The sequence below is a fragment of the Arachis duranensis genome, chromosome 9 (assembly GCF_000817695.3).
Source record: "Arachis duranensis cultivar V14167 chromosome 9, aradu.V14167.gnm2.J7QH, whole genome shotgun sequence".
Lineage (NCBI taxonomy): Eukaryota > Viridiplantae > Streptophyta > Magnoliopsida > Fabales > Fabaceae > Arachis > Arachis duranensis.
In genome coordinates, this window is record NC_029780.3 from 30,347,607 (window position 1) to 30,366,556 (window position 18,950).

The following is an 18,950-nucleotide window of genomic DNA, read 5'->3' on the forward strand; positions in this document are numbered from 1 at the left end:
AATCTCATACTATATATGTGTAGCAGAAGATGAGAAAGAGAAGTGAAAAAAACACAAGGGTTTTATTCCTTAACCTCTACACACATAAATGTATATGAGCTTAATTTTTGAAGAAGAATGTTATGGCGTGCAAAGAATTGCGAGAGGTTTCTCAATTTAGATAAGATGTCTATTGGTTGAAGAGTTGACAGCAAAAGTTGGTCTCAGTGTGGATATGCATAGAGTCTTCGTACAATCCAAAACTAAAATTTTTTACTAAAGTGTCTAAAAATATTAAGATCTGATCTATATTATATATTATTTATTCGAATAAAGTTTAAATACAAAAATAAATTTTTAAAATTATCTTTTTTTTGCTGTGAACACATGTAATCTTTCAGCACTCACATAGTTGCGCCCTAAATTTTGGTGCAGGTAGAACCTCTCATTAATCTTTTGACACGCAAAAACTATTTACAAGAATTAATTCAGAGATCAAATATACCTCTTTATGTGTATCAAATGACTAATTAAGGAACTCACATGCACCAATGTTTAGAACAATTGTGTGAATGGATGGTACAAGCTATACCAATTAAATAGTATTATAAATAAAAAATTTAATTTATTTTTTTTACAATATAATTTTTTAAAAACGCAAATAGGCATGTAATAAATTTTGTATTTGTACTTGATATTAAGAGTGAGACCAAATTGAAAGTCCAAGAATAATAATCATAAAGAGTAATAAAGAGTAGGTAATGAATATTAAACCAAGACTATTTTTTTTTATCCTCGTTCCTTCTAAATTTCACAAATAATAAAATAATTTATTTTTAACTAAAAATTTACTAAAGCATATTTTTTCCTTCGTAAAAATCACTGTATTTCTTATTATTCATATAAAATCATATGATTGTAAAAATATATACTCTATCTTATTATTTTAATATTTTTTTACTGTAACTTAATCCAACATAAATAAATTTTTTGTATATTACTTAAAAATAAATAAGTGTTTTAATATATAATTAATTTAATAATTAGGAGAAAAATAATAAAAATATAATGAAGATCAGAAAGAAGAGGATGAAATAAAAAAAGGATAATGTAGATAGAAGTTATATGTAGAATAAAAAAGTAATCGCAATATAAATAAAAAAAGTTAACTAATAATTATATTTTTGACATTTTTTAAAATGGTAGTTATATTAATTACTTATTACTCTTTATTGATAGGTTTAAAATGAAAAATTCAAAATTGAACACTAAACTCCTTATATCCTCTTTATTTATTTACCAATTTTAATTAAGATACAGAAATTTATTAATTTATATATTTAGTTATATTTTTGTAAGTATGGACTACAGAAACAAATTTATAATTTATTTTTTGTAGCTGCATCTATGAAAAAAGGTAAGAAATTTTGAATCTTCAATTTCACCGATGGTGCAAACAAAAATACATGTAACTGTTGTTGAGTAAAAATTGTATAGAGAATGACTTTTTAATTTTATGATAAATAACTTCACATGTTCTCTTTCATACATCCTTTTCACCCATAAATTATTTAAAGTAAAATAAAATAAATCTTTTAATCACACTTTTATATAAATAGAAGCTATATTTTTATTTATATTAAATTTTAAAATATAAATGTGTGCAATCGCTATTAATATGAGATTTGTCAAAATTCAAGTTCTTTCATTTTATTTTTTGTGGAATTCGTAATAGTTCTTTTTCAGCTGTTCTTAAAATTATAATGTGTCATCCGTTGTCGTCAGCGGTTAGGATATCTGGCTTTCACCCAGGAGACCCGGGTTCGATTCCCGGCAACGGAATTTTGTTGTTTATCTAATCTCATCCATTCAATGATTAGCTTCCACCTCATTCATTACTGATCTTGTCGCACTCTTTTTTTATTCGGTTACCAATTTATTCATTTTGTCTCCCTTTTTATGCATTCTGGTACCATTTCATTAAGTTGTACATGTATTTTGAACCGTGGCATTCAATTTAGTTGCACATCTGCTTTGAGCAATAGACTCTCCGTTACTGTTCTTTGATCATAATTAATGTCCTTCTTTCTGTAAATCGGTTGAGGGTACGTACTACATTGAGGTACAAAAGAATTAAAACTCACAAGTTACAAGTCGTAGATAGATTATAATAGAGGAAGAAATATATAGATTGGCTCCACGAAATTAAAAAAAAAAAAATTCCTTGGTTCTACTGATAGATTAAACCTCCAACTTGTATATATCTAGTAATATCAAACCGTCACATCTACATCTTGGATTTAAAAGACATAGAATGATAAGAAGTTATGAAAAAGAAAAAGGCAATTAGAAGATGTCGATCCCATATATTATGGGTAATTAGGGAACCCAGAACCACCACATATTAAGAGTTTAAGACGTAAAAGGTTGAGTACAATTACATTTTGATTTATGACACTTGAAGAAGTCAACTATTAATCCTATGGAAAGATTATTTAGTTGTTTCAAGTCTGAGGCTAAGATAAGACGTTGCATATATTGGATTGGATCTCCAATCTTGGATAGAAGGAATCAGGTTCCTCCCCTTGATGATGATATGAAAATAGAAAAAAAGAATACGCAACATATCAAAAACGCTATCTACACATGAAAATGAGTAGAGTTAACACTCAATTTGATTCCTGAACTTGCACCCAAATTTTAATTTAATTTTTGAAGTTTTAATTAGTTTTTTTAATCTCCAAACTTTATAAATGTGACTCACATTATTCTTTGAAACAATTTTCAGCACAAAAATATTAGTAAAGCTTGAACATGAACAACCAAATGTCATACTGAAACTTGTAAAATAACGCCATTCTAGTTTTAACGCTCAAATACCCTAAAAATAATGCGAGATCACTTGCTTTAGGGAAAAAATTTCAATAAATACCACTTATGATGTTTTTTTGGGCTATTTAAGGGCCAAAATAAAAACAACGAACAATTTACAGAGTCTAACGTGACATCTGACTGTCCACAGCAGCGTTCCGTTAGTATTTGTGCATCAAAAATTACGTCAGGGACTAACATGAGTCATATTTGCAAAATTTGCAGACTAAATAGAGGCACTTGAAATTTTAGGAACTAAATTGAGTCGTTAGATAACAATTTAGTCAAACATGTCGAATTATTTAACGACTATTTGTTATCAACTTCGCATAAAATTAACTGCAGCTGAATTTTTACCACACATATTAATTAGTTTATTTTTAATGTATATTTTATATTTTAATATATATTTTATAAAAATAACCAATTTGATGATTAACTTTTTGTGTAATTTTAATATAGTTCACAAAATATTGCATTGCGCAGACTAAAACAGAACGGCAAGACTAATATAGTTGTAATCCTCTACTCTAGATATCCCTACAAGAAATAAATTCAATTATGGATACTATTATTAATTTTTTTTTTCTGGGATGATTCATAAATTGGCTTAATAAGCTTTTCGTCATTTTATAATACATTTTTTTATTCCTGTAATTTTTTTTTCTTTTGGTCTTGAAAAATTGCGGCTCATGTATAGCAAAAGATAATGTTTTTCTTCTTTTTTTTTTTTTTTTAACGTTGTGCCGACCTTCATTCTTTAAATGACGCTATCCCGAGTAGGACACCTAAGGGCGAGCCGCAATGGCCTCATCCTCGACAGGCACCTACGGTACCCGCAAGGCTTCGCGGATAGTGTTACGAAAATATAATAAGAGCATTTGGTAAAATTAGTTTTGAAATAAAAAAAATGCGTAATTCACACATAAAATAAAATTAATCCTAAATCAATTATTATGTATTTATATATATTTATATATATTTTATATATTTTTTAATAAAATAATTAACCACCAAAATAATCAAATTTATAACAATAAAATAATTAATTTTTTTCATAAATACCAAAATATATATTCTTATATAATAGTTGATTTGTTGTTGAATTTTAGTATTGATGTAGTATATGATTATTTAAAATCTAAATAACTATAATAAAAATAATTATTATAATGTGTAATTTGTTAAATATTTGATTAAAACAATTTAAAAACATTTATTAACTCATTATTTATCTTTTTCATATACTAATCATAAAGTATTAGCTTATGTTTTTAAAGTATATAAACACTTCTCCAATAAAACATTATCCAAAAGCCAGCAACCCGAACTCTAACATAAGTATGAAATCTTGTTCCAAGCTTCAGATTTGGTGATGAAAGAAGAATGCAGAAAGAGAGAGTTAAGAGATGAGATAAAGTTTGGAGAAAATAATAACTGAATTATTTTTTGAATGAAGAATCTTAACCACTGAATACAAAATAAACTTGGTATTTATATATATATATCTAACTTCCTAACTTAATTCAGAAGCTTAACTAATCTTAACAAATTTGGAACTAATCAAATGCTTCATCTATCAACACTAATAACAGATTATAAGTTTATACTTTATATACATACACGATGTGTTAACAGACAAATTGTACATACCTAACTTAGCACAAAGGTCTAAAAAAGCGCTTGGTGGTAAGTGACTTAGTGAGCAAGTCTGTGACTTATTCTCATGATAAATCGGCAGCAACTTTAGCGAAACCATCTTGCACCTTTTTTCTCAACTTATGACAATCAATTTCTATATGTTTGCTTCTCTCATAGAACACTAGATTGGTTGTTGCTAAAGTCATGGCTCTATATTCTACTTCTGAAGAAGAGTGGTCATTGTTTGTTATTTTTTGCTCTTCCACAATATCAAAGAATGGTCAAGGTGAGTGTCAGAACATGTATGTACCCAATCTGAATATGAGAATCCTCTAAGTGTAAAATCACACTCAATGTGAAATAGTAGGCCTTTTGATAGTGCTTATTTTAAGTACCTTAAACTATGTAGTGCTGCCTTGAAGTGCTCATTTGTTGCACAGTCCGACAAAGCTTGCTAACAACAAAGTTTATATATGGTCTTATGTTGGTGAGAAAAATTAATAATCTTCCAATGAGACATTTATACGACCTGGCATCATCCAAAGGAGTCCTAAAACTTTTGACAAGTACAAGGAGTAGTTTATAGGGGTGCTTGCTAGTTTAGCATCTACCAACCCATAGTCTTTTAATTGGTCAAGAGTATATTTTTTTGATAGAGAGCTATGCCCTGTTTACTTCTTGCCACTTCCATGCCTAAAAACAATTGAGGTCTCTCAAGTCTTTGATTTTAAATAAATAATCTAATTTCTTCTTAACAATCTGATTTCCTCCAAATTATCTCTTGCGAGTACTAAGTGATCTACGTATAGAATGCATGTGAACCTGGAATTACTGGACTTTGTGAACAATGAATGGTCTGCCTTTGAATGAACATAACCCGAATCACTGAGGACCTCACAGAGCTTAGAGTTCCATTGTCAAGTTGTTTGCTTTAGGCCATAAAGAGAGCATTCAAGCTTGTAAACTGATCCTGGGGGCAACTTCATATAGACCTCTTCAAGTAAGTCTCCATGAAAATGTCTAGTTGATATAAGAACCATTGTTTGCTGGCTACACTAGCTAGTAGAACTCGTAGGGTTGTCATTTTAATCACAGGGGAGAATGTGTCAAAATAAATAATCATACCCTTGTGTTTGAGTAAAGCTTTTTGTGACTAGCCTTGCCTTTTGCAACTAAATTGACTCATCTGACTTATATTTTATCTTGAAAATGCATTTGCATTCGATTGCTTTCTTTTCCTTTGGCAATGCAATGATCTTCCATGTTTCACTATCTTCTAATGCCTTCAAGTATGATTTTATGGCATCTTTCCAGCAGTCATGAATGATGTTTTCTTTATAGGTAGTTGGATCTAAATTTGTTGATATTGTGATGGAAAAAATTTTTTGATTCTGAGAGAGTGAGTTGCAGTTGATGAAGTATGAGATGGGATACTTCTTTAGTGTTAGTGATTGGTCATGTGTGTCAAAAGAGGTGGTGTGCATACAATGATATAGTTGCTAAAATATGTAGGTCTGTGCCTTTCTCTTGACCTTCTAGGAGTAGCATTGTTACCAATAATAATTTGTGTATTAGTGTTATGTGTGCCACTGCCAATATTAGATTGATTATTTGATGATACACATACTACAAGCTGTGTGTGAGGAATTTTGTATGACGAGAAGGATGATAGGTGTGAGTGTTACATCAGGTATTAGTGAATTATGTGTGTTATAATCTAATTAGAGTGAGACCCGCGCAATGTGTGGAGGTAGATTATTTATACTATATAGTATATTTTAATAAATGTTATATTAAAAATATTTTAGAGAACATATTATAAATAGATTTTGAATTTATTTATTTTTAAAAAAGACATAGGTTATTTATATTAAAATTATACAAAACTGTATTTTTTTCGATTTGCATTAATGGCTACACTTTGTCTTTTCTTGCGGTTTTTTTGTTTGTAAATAATTAAAAAATAAATGAATGAGAATAAAAAACATATAAAAATGTTATATTAAATTTAAGGAATTTTTGACAATTAGTATAAGAGATTAAGAAATGAAGAGTCTTAATATGTATAAATTGTAGAATTTGAATATTTGTAACTGAAATTTTTTATAATTATTATTATTATGACACTTTTAATGTATATTTATTGCATTTAATTAGTACTTGATGTTTCAATTGAATAATAATAGATAAGAGTTTTTTGTTTTAATTTTTTTAAAACATTTTACTAAACAGTGATTGGTTGATTTTCATCTAGCCATTTTGGGTATTAACTCTTTCGGTCTGTCATTACCACTGCAAATCCTTCTATAACAAAGAGAATAAGACATGGTCAAAGAATGATAATCCATTCTAAGTAAATTGTGAAAGCAATACTGCACATGTGGAATAACAATTTGAAAAAGAAGAACACGTAAATGTAAATTGTGGAAGAAGTACTCCACATGTAAAATAACAATTTATAATTTGATGATGAAATATTACAATCGATAGTATATAGGGAGCAATAATTTTAAATGCACATTAATTTTAGTTGTGAGTGTTGTACAGAACCGTTTACAAAAGAGGAATACATAAACTTGTACTACTTGCAATAAGTTCACAATTAAAATGTTATTATTTATAACAAATAAATAGGGTTATTGAAAATTTTTAGGAAGATACCTGAGATAAATTTCCTACGTTGGCGGCGCCAAATGGTGACGTTGCAATTTATGCAATGCGGCTCTGACGGAGATGGACATCGCGATGTACAATTTGTTTTGAGGAAAAAATAGTGGCTCATGGGACCGGAAGAGGATGGAGGAAATAGGATCTTGGTACGGAGAGGTGCTAAGAGGGTAATGGTTTGAGAAAGGTAATAAACTCTTTGGTTTTGAGAGCTTTTTGTTGGGATAAATGTTAATTTGTGTTTTTGTTGTTTTAGAGATAATGATTGATTTGGAAAAAGTTAATTTGTTGGTTTTTATTATGTTTTTTAGTTTTTTTTTTTGTGTTTTTTTATGTGAAAATAAAAGTTGATTTGGCAAGATTTGAGTGTGGATTCTAAAATTTTGCCAAGTAAGTGTTGGTCCTGACATGGCGTTAGTAGAAGAAGAGAAATAACTTAAAAGTAATGTGGGTAAACCTATGTACCTACTTTTATATATTAAGAATAGATGTCTCACATAAATTAAGATGCTAATTTTTTTGAATGAGATCATTTTTATTAAGAGTACTATAAGTCTGAATCAAATATGAAAAAAGTTTTCATAAAAAACATTTCTGGATACTAAAAATTGTTTGTTATAAATATCCATAAACAAATAATCTTTGGTACCAGAATGACGGCCAAGAAAAATACATTTTTTTCCTTTTATCTAACTTTTTTTTCTTATTTGAAACTTAAGTGGAAGCATAAACTAGACAACAAAAAATTTTAAAGTGTTGGATGTCAGGTAATTTGATATAAATGATCTGATATGGGGACTGCATATAATTAGATGGACTGGAAACTCTATTTAAAATGTGTACAACATGGGCTGTTGTATGTTTCCAAAAAAATTTGGATAGATTAGCTTTAAATAAGAGTGTTCTAGTCATGTTCAAAATGTCTTGATATTTTCTATCTCAATGTTAGTCTCGATCTGAATCACTTAGATTTTGTTTAGAACATAGACTGAGACTGGAGATAGAGATTGGGAGATAGGGATTGAACTAAGTTTAAGTATTATGTTTGGTGTAAAGTGTATAGAATTGAGTTATATCTCATTATTCTATTTAGCTTAAGATAAAAGACAGACTTTAAAATTATTAGATTTATCAAAATACCCTTGTTTATACATCAACATTAAAATAAAACCCTAACCCCTTGTAATTTAATTTTCATCTACCACCTTTCTCCTTTAACATGTCCTCAAAATGCGCCTGAGGAGTGAAGCCTATCGCCCTTCAACCCCGTTGCTAGTAGTACTGTCGCGGTCGGTGTAGAAGACGATCCCATCGAATAAATCACGACACAATGTCTGTAACGCTTTTCAAACGCAGCGCCAAGAACTCCCGAGAGTTATGATTTTGGCACTGCTTCATTCCACCATATTAGAGGTCGCCATCGTGAGGTTAGTGGGTGTTAGCTGATGCCATGGTCAGCATAAATGATGATCCCCTTGAGCAAAGAGCGTCACAATGTGTGTAACGCTTCTGATTTGTGCCGCCAGAAACTCTCGAGGGTCTTGATTTCGGTGCTGCTTCTTGCCACCACGTTGGAGGTCACCACCGTGAGGTTAATGGGTGTTAGCTGATGGTTCTTTCTCTGTGTTTTTTTCTATGATTTACTTTGTGAAACACTCAAATACACAAACGCATAAGATGTTTCTCCTCCATGAATGTTGCATCTCTTTTTTGATGATGGTGTAGGTGAAATAGGACTTGGCCTGTGTTCTGTGTTTTGTTGTTTATTTTGTTGTCAAATTTAGTTATCCCAATTTTGATGCATGAATTGAATGAGGCATTTGCAGAATCTGTATAGGTAATAGGGAAGGAAAATGGGTTAGAATTTGTGGTGGATAACTTGTAATAGGAAAGAAAAAATGACTTTGAATTTGTGGTAGATAAATTGGTAGTTGGGGAAAAAACATGGCTCAAATATTCTTTGGTGTTTTTTGTACACAACATTCTAGCGTTTGATTTCAAGAAAAATTGGTTGCTAATAAGTGATTTAGGTAGAAATTTTGTTTCAAAGTAGATAACATATCCCATAGCATTAATGGATTTTTCTCATTTCATTGAGACAATTTAATTGATTCATTTTGGATGATTGAATTTGGTGTTATAACATATATATTGAGTATTTGCATCAACTGCTAGAATCCATCTAACCTATGGCATTAATGGGCTTTAATTTTATTTTTAATATTATGTTTCTCATATTTATAATGTGTGATTTGTCTTAGTTCGTTGTTGACTGAAGTTGTAATCATTCTTTATTGAACAATTTTTGTTGGTGAGAGTAACTAAAGTGTTCTTGCTAACCTCTATTTTAGTTCCTAGTAGAACAATAAAGACATCTAGAATTAGACGGTCTTCCACTGACTTGTATAACAGCAGCAATTCTCTTCGAATGGGTGAAAAAATTTTCAATTGTGGATTGAGAGCTCCGTTACAAGTTTCACAGAGTGTAGCAAATCCAGGCCAAAAGTACTATGGATGTCTGGCCAGAAGATGCGGATGGTTTAAGTGCACGGGCCTTTGTAATCAAGGTCAAATAAAACAAGGTTCCATACATCATGAAAGAGATTCTAAAATCCATACAACGGATAACAGTTTCAATTTTAACCTAAACCAAAGGCTTGGAAAAGTGAAGAGTGAAATTATGTTGCTGAGATTGTTATCATATTTTCATATTGTCATAGGCTTTGTATCATGTATAATTCTTATTTAGTGCTATTTTTGAAAGACTAATGTTAAACATACATTGTTGCTAACATAAGTAAGTAGTTACTTTAAGCTAGTTGGTGCATATTACATGTTACAAGCTAGCCGATTCCATTTAATAGTAGATTGTAATGATGTAGCCCAAATTATGAGTAGTTTAAATATCCCTTCATGAGCCATTAACAAGGATAGAATTGTGCATGTATTCTAATATGCTAGCACATTTCAAGAAAAGTTTATGTGAAAAATGTATCGACAATACTGAGAACCCACAAATAATCACTACAAGAAAAATATTAAATACCGTTAGATTTATTGTCAGAGGTTAGCAACATATTTACTGGCGGATTTATCTGTGAATTTAGCAATGAATTCGTCAAGTAAAAAGTTAAAATCGGATTCAATTTTACGACGATAAATTTGCCGGTAATAATTGGAGGAAAAAATAATTGGCGTGATCGTTACCATCGGATTTAGGAGAAAAATAATTCGATGGTAATATAATTAAATGAAACGTGTCATTTTAATCACAGGCTATATGTTACTGGCAAACTTTTCTGACGGTAAATCCGCTAGTAAAATGAACCCAAAATTAAAATTTGGGAACCCTAATTTAGAGACCCTCATTTTGAAGAACCCTCTCTCCCGACCCTCATCTCTTAGTTTCTCACTCTCACTCTCACTCTCAGTCTCTCACCCTAAGCTAAGCTTGCACTCTCAACAATGGAGGTTAGACCTGCACCCTCACCAATGCCGCCTTTGTCGCCTCCCTGTTAGCATCCTTTCTGCCTCGTCGCTGCTCGCACTCGCGTCTACCACCGTCGACCTCTTCTGCATTGCCGTTCGTTATCGTCTGCATCATCTTCTTGAAGCCTCGATTTCTCCCTCTATCATATTGCCTCCAGTCTCACCTTCAGTTGTGCTGTCTTCAACCACGATTGGTCCCTCTACCAAGCTCAACCTTGGTTGCCTCTTGCCCTTATTTCTCCCCAAAGCTTTATTCACCTCTGTTAGGTATATGACTCTTTTTTTTTTAATTTTGAGTTTTGAGAACATATTTTATTGATGATTGTCCAGCTGTTGTGTTGTGGAACTGTGGAAGATTGTTCTCACTTCTTTATTGTTTTCTTTTTGTTTAGTTTTATTTAATTGTTCAGTTTGTTGTGTTCTTGGCTTCTTTATTATTCTTGCTTCTTTATTGTTCTTAGTGCTACGTCTACACAGTGAGTTTATGAAATGTATTTGAAGTGAATCAATAAAATTTGATCAATTCTTGTAATTTATTTTGGTGGAGTTTTAGAAAATTTTAGTTTTGATGATTTGGCTGTGATATTCAATTTTGTAATTGAGTGAGCATGCTGGTTATCAAGTTTGATACTTGTGTACATAATCAAAATTTAAGGCTTCCTGAGAAATTTGGTGGCATTGGTTGAGTTTCTTTAGATTTTTGTTATTGAAATTTGCTCTGTTAATTATCAGATTAATAGTTTGGAATTTGAAAACTTTCTGGCATAAAGCTAATGCTTTCTTTGTACTATTTGTTGTACTGAACTTTGATTTGTTGCTTTGTGTAACATTTCGAGTTTTTGAAAAGTAAATAATGAGTTATTTGTGAATTATTACACTTAATTATAATTTTATTTTTAAAAAAATTATTTTGAAAAAAGAAATTAAATCAAAGTTATGAGACTTTGAGTTTAAAATTAATTAGAACTCATATAATTTTCATAATAATTGGAGTTTAAATTAATTAGAATTTTTACATAATTTTTATTACAATATGATATTTGATATAATTGAAATTATAATTTCGGTGATTAAAAAAATAAGAAAGAATTGTATAATTTAATTTAAGTAACTTCTATTATGAATAATTTATGGAGTTCCTTATTTTTAGAAAATAATCTATTAAGAACGATTAAATTGATTTTATAAATACTTTGAGTTGAAGTTAATAAATATTTTTGTGTAATTTTATTATAATTGATTATTTTAGATAATTTGAAAATAAAATTCTGGTAATGGAAAAATGATAAAAAGTTATATGATTTAATTTAGATAATTGATATTTTGAATTTAAATTGTATTTTATAGAATATGATTAATATGTTCGTTTTATAAATTAAATTAGAAATAATTATTTGAACTCAGCAATATATTAATAAATAGTACTCTTAAATATCTTTAATGAAACATTTGATTTTAAAATTATTATTCTACCCTCCAATTTTATCAAAATATGTATTCTATTTATCTTTATCCCTTTATAAAAATCCTAACCCTAACTCTAAATTCCCAAATCCAAACTCACAAACTATAATTTCTCTAACCCTACACAGTTGTTGTCATTCTTATTCACATATACACACCCACGCGAACAAAGATCAGAAAGGGAGAGTTGCGAAATGAGGAAGAAGAAGAAAAGGGGAAGGGGAGGATGGCGCCGGCGGGACTTGGAGCCACCATCCCTGTTGCTGTCACTAAGAGGGAGAGAGAGAAAGAGTTCACGGAGAAGAGAGAGGGAGACACGCGAAGGGGATGAAGAAGATGCTTCGTGTCTCGCTGTCATCTTCGCCATGCTGTGCGAAGCTGTCGCTGCCATCGTGCCTCCATCGTCGCCGAATGCCATTGAATATTAAAGGAGATAGACACCACGAGGAAGAAGCCGCATAGTCACCGTCGGTGGGTTTGTGAATCGCCATTATGACGATGCGTAGAAGTAAGGGCGTTCTTCCTTCTAATTTCCATTTTCTTTAACTTTCGGGAGTATTATTGTCATTGATTGTCATTACAGCCGCGTCGTTGCGCCTCTAGTCATCAGAAATCCACCACCGGAGCTTTTGGTTGCCACCGTCACTGGAGGTAGCTGCCAGAGATGCCATTAAATCGGTTCAGAGATTACTACTACTTTGTTCTTTTGTTGCAGTAAGCTTCCCTACCTAAAAACTCTCGCTATTACTATCCTGTTGTACATTTATTGAGATTTCGCAACGTTAATGTCTTAGGGTTGAGTTATGGTAATTTCATGCTGCGATTAAAGTTATTGTGACTGCTGTAGTTTTGGATAATGCGGTTGTGGTCGCTTGAAAATTTATGCGATTGCTACCGCTGCTGTAGATTAGCATGAAAAGAGGGTTTATTACATTAAAATTGCTGTGGACTTGATTCCTTGAGGTAGGGGATTCATTTTCAAACTAAAGACTTTAGATTATGAATGCCAATAAAGTTTATCGAATAATTTAAAGAATTTGGCCCGAGATTGGGCCGAACGGGCCGAACTGGGCCCAAGGCCCAATTCAGCCCATTAACTCTTAATGAACACAGCTCCCCCTTTCCTCCCTTCTCCTCATTCATGCTGCAAACCTTTGGAAAGGGGGAAGGAAGACAACCCTTGCTTCCAAATTAAACCACCATAACTTTTCGTTCCGAGCTCCGGTCATCGCACCGTTTGCAGCCACGGTATGGTTTAGGTTTGCGTATTTAATATATAATGTCTTGTGAAAACTTAGGCCAGATGACCATAGGATATGATGGAACGTAAAAGAATGTTTACCGCTTAGTACCCTTGATGATGATTTGTGATATGAATTGTGTACTTGTTAGATGATTTCTATTGATGTTGATAATAGGATGTGAATTGATGAACTGATGATGATTGACTTGATGACATGAATATAAATATATATAGGATAAGTGGATGATAATATTGTTAATGTATGTGAGGAGTTGATGCATGGAATTGTTAAAATTGAGAACTGGTAGGATGTAAAGGTGGTTGTGGTGCTAAGGAAGATGTGTTATGTTGATGATTTATGGGTATGGTAAGTTGAATTGAAGTTGAGTTTTTAAGAAAATTGAGGTTTTGAGGTTTTGTGTAAAGTTGATTTTTGATCAAACTTCGGTGAGCAATAACTCGGCTTCCGGACTTCTAAATGGTTTCAAATATGTCTTATATAAAAATTGGATCCGTGAAATTTACGCCGTTCAAAGATTAAGTACCGAGCTTAATTAACCACCTAATTAGATAATTAATGGCCCCGAATAGAATCCAAAAATTTAGAATGAGAAGTTGAGGATTTAAATATAATTTCTGGACTCAGCAGGTTTTTCTGAGTCAGAAAATGTGTTTTCTGCAATTTTTTGCGAAAAACCATGAATCGGCAGTTGAACCGTCTAACCGGTTCAAGTCTGCCCGGTGCTGCGTGAGAAAAAGTTAAAACAGTCAAAAACTTTAGAAAAATATTAGAAATGAAAAATCGGGCATTAATTTTAAAGGTTTGGCCCAAAGTTGGGGCAAATGGGCTAAAAACGCTAACGGGTTGGACCGATCCCAAGTTGGGCCCAAGCCCAACATATAAATAGGTCCATTAATGAACCCAATCAGCAACAACACTCAAACACAACACACTTGCATGCTGAAAAGAGAAGAATAAAGGAACCCCATTGTTACTATTCACCATCTTCTTCTCAAGCTCGTATCTTGAGCTATAGAGCTTTGATCGCTGCACCGTTTGTGGCTACGCGTTTCTCGTGGAGAGCTCTACAAAACCCATCCAAGAAAGTAGTGAGGTAACCACGAAATCTTATCAGCTCTTCTCTCCAAAATTTCGAATCCTAAGGTTTTTGATTAAGTGAGATTTTGTGATTTTGGGTGTTTAGGTTCACTCTAACTCTTGCTTCGCCTTGGATTTTTTGGCTTCCAAAACTGTTGACAAAGTAAGAGGTCTTGAACTCTTGTAAAATTTCAATTATGTTGAGCCTTAGTTTGATTAGTGATTAGTTGTGTATATATAGCTTGATTTTTATGAGTTTGGAGCTTGTTGGTGCTTGTTGGAGTGGAATTGGGAGCTTGCTTTTGGTGGAAAGCTTGAGTTGAGCTCAATTTTGGGTTTTGGTTCATATAGGGAATCGGCCAAGGTATGGTTTCGGTTTCCTCTATGCAGTATATAATATTCATGGACATTTAGACTAGTGACCCATAGGAAAAGTTTGGATTTATGTGGTTGTTGATGATGGTTGATTGGTAATGTATGTTGAATTGATATTGTTATGTTGAGAAATAATGATGTTAAGGTATAATGCTTGATGACTTTAAATGATTGTATATTGTTGGATATTGATATAAAGAATGAATGAGGTTAATGATGAGAATTGATAGTGGTAAAATGATTATCGGTGAATGTGTTGGTGGAGGATTGACTTTGATATCACATATTTGAGGTTTGATGGTTGAGAACGGTGTAATATGTTATAAAGGGTAGATTTAGATGGAAAATGGAGTTTGGAAAGGTTTTATTTGGTTTTGGTTGGTTTGAGTTGTGAAAATGGGGAAATTGGTAAATTGTGAACTTTTGGTAAAAGTTGGTTTTGGTAAACTTTGTCTGATCATAACTTATATCTCAATTTTCAAAATTGGTTGATATTTGTTTGAAATGAAAGCTTATTGAAAACTCTTCAAATAGATATAAAGTTTGTAAAATTTGGATTTTTGTAGAGGAAGTTATGATCATTCAAAAATTGGTGTCAAAATATGAAATTCTACAAAGTTGCAGAATTTTGTGATTTCTGGTATGTGCGCACGCACAACCCTGCAAAATTTTAAACCTGTGCACACGCACAGAACTGTGCGTACACATAGGCAGGGAAAGGCTTTCTGTTTACAGTGCTAGCACAGCTTGTGCGCGCACATACCCAATGAGGATTTACAACCTTTGCGCACGCACAAGTTTGGAAGGGCAGTATGTTGAAGGCGCTAGCACACCTTGTGCGACCAAACAGACCTTGCAAAATTTGGTACCTGTGTGTACGCACACCTCTGCGTATGCACATTTTTAAAAATCTTCCTGGGCGTGCACACGCACACCCCTGCGCATACGCACATGCCCTGTTTCTCAATTTTAAATTTTGTTTTCAACTATTTCACCTTTCCAACAAGATTGTAAGCTTTTATGACACCATTTTAAGACTTTTGGACATAATTTTGGACATTGAAACATGGAAAAGGTCTTAGGAGAAATTATTTGGAAATTCTTTGAAAAATTAGAAACCGGAGGCTTAGGTTTCGGGTGTACTGAGGATGGTTTGATGGTGTGTGAAGGTAGACTGGTATGTGAAATGAGAATTGATGAACTATTGAGTTCGGAACTGAAATGTGAATTGATAGTAGTGAGATGTGTCGAGGACTCACGAAAATATTGATTTGACAGTGGTTGAGATGAGTCGAGGACTCGAGTGTACAATAATGAATCATTAATGTATTAAAAATATTTTCTGAAAAACCACTGAACTACTGTTTTACATTGAGATTATGAGACGCTATGCGCCCGGCAGGGACAGTGGTTAATCCAGCCTGTCGAGGTAGCAGCGGCATCGTAAGGACGGTGGCTAATCCCGTTTACGTTGAGATGTGAGATCTGTGGTAAGAGTATCCCGCTCGCATCCCTTCGGATCACTAGAGCGTGCAGGCACAAAATCCTGGACGGTGTTCTGAGCACCATATCTCGAGGGTTCCCAAATGATGATTTCGAAGGGCGACATCTCCATAGAGGTGTGTCGGGTTGGCAGTTGAACTGACAATGTGATATCATACCCAATAAGACAGGCATTCATCATGTGCATTTTTTATATGTTTGTTTGCTTTGCCGACTTGTAATTGTATGCCTAATTGAATAACATGCCTATTTGCTTACTTGAATTACTTGCCTTATATGCTTCTACTTGTGTTTTGCTTGCATTGTAATTAATTGTGATTTCTACTGGGATTGAGGAGGTTTGGAAGGCGGTGGTGATGGGATCGCATGGAGGATAGGTTGGTGAAGGCTGTGGGATAGCGGTGTTGGTTAGATTAGAAATCCCCTAAGATAGAGTACCCTGTTTGTTTATGTTAAGATTTATATAATTATGCTTTACTGTTTTAGTATACCTTAAGATTGAAATCTTGTGATGGATATGAAGTCTAGGATTGCCTTCGGCGTCCCGAGGTCTTATATTCTACATCACTGGGCAATGTTACCATACTAAGAACCTCAGTTCTCATACCATATTTCTGTTGTTATTTTTCAGATGCAGGTCGCAACCCACCTCGGTGAGTTGTTTGGATGGTGACAGAAGCGGAGGATCCTGTTACTCTTGGAGTCTTTTTGGATTTGTTTTGTTTATGTATATCTCTTACTTTTGTATCTTGCTTTTGCCTAGAGGCTTGTATTGAGAGAGCAAAACTTGTATAAGCTATTTCAAACTTCAGTTTTTGTTTTGTCTGTATATATGGCTAGCCGGCTTAAACTCCGCGAGCCGTGACTAGATTCTTATGATATTATACTATTATCTTTTGTTATATCATATTTGTTTCTTGTTCTTTAAGTTAGAAGCTTCGTTAGTACATTTTGCGCTTTTTAAATCCTATTTTTGAGCTATATTATTCATCAGGCTTCTATATTATACTATTCTTTCTATATAGTATATGTATGAGCTTAGAACTGTCATAATCTCTGATTAACCTTTGCTTTACGACGCAAGGTAAAGCTTAGGCTAATTAGGGTGTTACAGAAGAATAGATGAAAAATATTTTAAAAAGAAAATATTATGCGCGTCGGAAGTTCGGAGGGCAAAACTGATAATTCTACAGTGTTCAGCATTTTGCTGATTCTGGATAGCTTGCGTACGCGACCACTACACGCGACGTGACCAAACTCCTCAGATTTGGCAGCTTGCATACGCGAACAATGATTTTTAAGGGGTTGCATACGCGACCACCGGCACGCAACGCGACCAACTTTTTCGGGTTGGGATTTTCACGTACGCGAGTAGGGAGCTAGCGTACGCGAGCAAGGATTTTTGCACATGCGTGACCTTTCAATAAATGCACCCCTACGCGTATGCGTCGCCCCTGTTTCAGCAAAAAAAATGGATTTTGTGTTTTTAAATCAAATTTCAAACTTCTAAGCCTCTAATTTCATTCTTTTAGTCCTAAATCATAGTAGTAACTCTAGTAATAAGATGGAGTTAGGAAATGGAGGTAACTTGGAGGTAAAGTAAGGTTGGAAAGTTGATGAATTATATGAGGAAACATGACTATTTGGAGTGCATGTGGTGCTATGATGATTAATGATATGATTATGTGCTGATTACAAAGGATTATAAATATTTATTAGCTTATGCACTCAATTATCTAAGATACGAGTTTCGCTGGGTAAAGTATTGTGGCTTGTCACCACGTGTTCCAGGTTGGGACTCGATACTCTGTTGACTTGGTGCACGAAATTGCAATCACACTTTTGCAACCCCGCACAACTAACCAGCAAGTGCACTGGGTCGTCCAAGTAATACCTTACGTGAGTAAGGGTCGATCCCACGGAGATTGTCGGCTTGAAGCAAGCTATGGTTATCTTGTAAATCTTAGTCAGGATATCAGAAATTATCAGGATTGATTGTGAAAAGTAAAAGAACATGAAATAAGTACTTGTTTTGCAGTGATAGAGAATAGGTTGAGGTTTTGGAGATGCTCCATCTTCTGAATCTCTGCTTTCCTACTGTCTTCTTCTTCAAACACGCAAGGCTCCTTCCATGGCAAGCTGTATGCAAGGGTTTCACCGTTGTCAGTGGCTACCTCCCATCCTCTCAGTGGAAATGTTCAACGCACCCTGTCACGGCACGGCTATCCATCTGTCGGTTCTCAATCAGGCCGGAATAGAATCCAATGATTCTTTTGCGTCTGTCACTAACGCCCCGACCTCAGGAGTTTGAAGCACGTCACAGTCATTCAATCATTGAATCCTACTCAGAATACCACAGACAAGGTTTAGACCTTCCGGATTCTCTTGAATGCCGCCATCAGTTCTAGCATATACCACGAAGATTCTGATTAAAGAATCCAAGAGATATCTACTTAATCTAAGGTAGAACGGAGGTGGTTGTCAGACACACGTTCATAGGTGAGAATGATGACGAGTGTCACGGATCATCACATTCATACGGGTTAAGAACAAGTGATATCTTAGAACGGAAGCAAGCATGATTGAATAAGAAACAGTAGTAATTGCATTAATCCATCA

The 18,950-nt window shown here is 33.3% G+C and overlaps 1 non-coding gene across 1 annotated transcript; it reads left to right on the plus strand.

Annotated features, from left to right (window-relative positions):
* The first annotated feature begins 1,750 nt into the window (after positions 1-1,750).
* TRNAE-UUC (transfer RNA glutamic acid (anticodon UUC)) lies at positions 1,751-1,821 on the plus strand. The gene has a single exon. It is a non-coding gene; the product is annotated as a tRNA-Glu (tRNA).
* Positions 1,822-18,950: the final 17,129 nt, after the last annotated feature.